The sequence below is a fragment of the Phodopus roborovskii genome, unplaced genomic scaffold (genome assembly GCF_943737965.1).
Source record: "Phodopus roborovskii unplaced genomic scaffold, PHOROB, whole genome shotgun sequence".
NCBI lineage: Eukaryota > Metazoa > Chordata > Mammalia > Rodentia > Cricetidae > Phodopus > Phodopus roborovskii.
In genome coordinates, this window is record NW_026126517.1 from 15,199,195 (window position 1) to 15,201,706 (window position 2,512).

Genomic DNA, 2,512 nt, shown 5'->3' on the forward strand with positions numbered 1-2,512 from the left:
AGATCCATCTACCTCTACCTCCCAAGTGGTGGGATTAAAGGTGTGTACCACAACCTCCCATCTTTAACTAGTGTGGTTGGCTTTGCTTTTTGTAAATAAGTCATAAATAATATATCATCACAACATGGCAGTGTAGTCTTAGCACTTGGGAGTTGGAGGCAGGAGGATCAGAAGTTTTAGGTTATTTTTGACTACACAACAAGTTTAAGGCCAGATTTAACTACATGAGACCTTATCTCAAAAAACAAATTACTAAACAGTGCCAGGTTTACATCAAAATGATTCGGAATATGAGGCATCAACCACTTAGGCTATATTTAGTGCAAATTCCAATAATGATGGAATGGCTGAGATAAAAACCAAGTAAAAATTATTGTTTCCACATCCATCCCAATGGTTTAATTCTAACCTAACTCCACAATTTCTTGGCATGAAACTGTAGGGAAAGTCAATTTTATCTTTACCTTTTTAGTGTTTCTCCTTTGGGTCTAAGAAAGTAAACAAAAAAATAACAAGTCAAATATAAGAAAAGCATACAAGTTATCTAATGAGTTAGTAGTGACTGACACAGAAACCCTGGGAAGGAAATGAAGAGGATTGGGGGTATGTATTAGTTAGGGTTCTCTAGAGAAACAGAACTTAAATAATATAGATAGATAGATAGATAGATAGATAGATAGATTAGATCGATGATTTATTAGAATGACTTACAGGCTGTGGTCCAGCATATCCAATAATGGCTGCCTATGAACACATAGTCCAAGAATCCAGTAGTTAGCTGGGCAGTGGTGGTGCACACCTTTAGTCCCAGCATTCGGGAGGCAGAGACAGGAGGATCTCTGTGAGTTCTAGACCAGCCTGGTCTACAAGAGCTAGCTCCAGAACAGCCTCCAAAGCCACAGAGAAACCCTGTCCCAGAAAAAAAAAAAAAGAATCCAGTAGTTGTTCAGTTCACAAGACTGGATGACCTTCAGTATACATTGAACCCCTGAAGAAGTAGGCTGTAATAACGGTACCAGAGAGAGCAGGAACAAACCAGAAGGAGAGAGTGCCCTTCTTACATGTCCTCTATATAGGCTGACAGCAGAAGGTGTGACCCAGGTAAAATGTGGAGTCGTATCTCCCACCTCAAAAGATCTGGATTAAAAATGAGTCTTCCCAGCTGGACAATGGTCCCAGCAATCAGGAGGCAGAGGCAGGTGGATCTCTGAGTTCCAGGCTAGCTTCGTCTGCTGAGCGAGTTTCTGGACAGCCAGGAATATATGAAGAAATGCTGTCTTGAAAATCCAAATAATAGTAATAATAATAAAAGAAGAGGAAGAAGAAATGAGTCTTCCCACTTCAAATGATTTCACTAAGAAAAAGTCCCTCACAGATGTGCCCAGCCATTTGGGCTTTCATTAATTCCAGATGCAATCAAGTTAACAATCAAGAATAGAGAGCATAGGATGCATATGCCCAAAGTTAGAGCATAAAATACTCAAGTATAGAAAACCCAAATATTTATTATGGGGTTTTTCATTGTTTTGTGTTTTGTTGTTGCTTTGTTTTGTTTTGTTTTGTTTTTTGAGACAAGGTTTCTCTGTGTAGCTCTGGCTATCCTGGAACTTGCTTTGTAGACCTGACTGGCCTTACACTTAAAGATCTACTTGTCTCTGTTTCCCCAGTGCTGGGACTAAAGGAGTGTGCCACCACTGCCCAGCCCAAATGTTTTTATACTACATTGTGCAATGAAAGGCAATATGGAAAAGTGGGGGAAGATAAAGGAAAACCACTATTTTAATAAGGTTTGTTTTGTATACAGCCTATTGGTTTTTTGTAATCTAGACACAGTTATACATGTATGTTGGGCAAGTGCTTTATCATTGAACTAAATTCCCATCACCTTCAGATTCCTATTCAAGTTACCTTCCTTATAGTTAAAGAGCATCAACTCTTTGCCTTGGAGAAGAAAAGGGAAGGGAGGATAACAATTCCTCATGGCCTCATCGTGTAGCTCAGTGGTAGAGACCTGACTAGTGTGTCTGAGGCCTGAGGTTCATAATAGCTCCTTACCTGCTGGTTTTGCTTCATTTTTAAGTGTTTTTAGCTCAAAATTACCCTTATGGGAAAGTGGCATGATTTAGGATGGCCTATTTGTTTACTTTCTCAACTATTTGCCTTGTTTAGAAGCCTTTTCTTCCCTGTTCACAACCTCTTCCATAACTCTTCATTTCTTTTCACTTTCTATTTCCCTTTGCTTCTGTCAATGCTTAGAGTTGCTACTTATAGTGTCACCTATAGAACCAAATGCTTATAATTATAAGCTTTTTAGTGCAGCCTTTTAAGTGGAGAGAACCTGAAAGCCAGATGTCAAGGTCAGTGGCAAAACAAATACCCAGACCTCTTGGCTCTTATGTCAGTCAGGTTGCTATTGCTACAATACAACACCATGTCCAAAAGCAACTTGAAGAGGAATTTATTTAGCTTACATTTTTATGTTTCACTCTGTTACTGGGGTAAGTCAGGACAG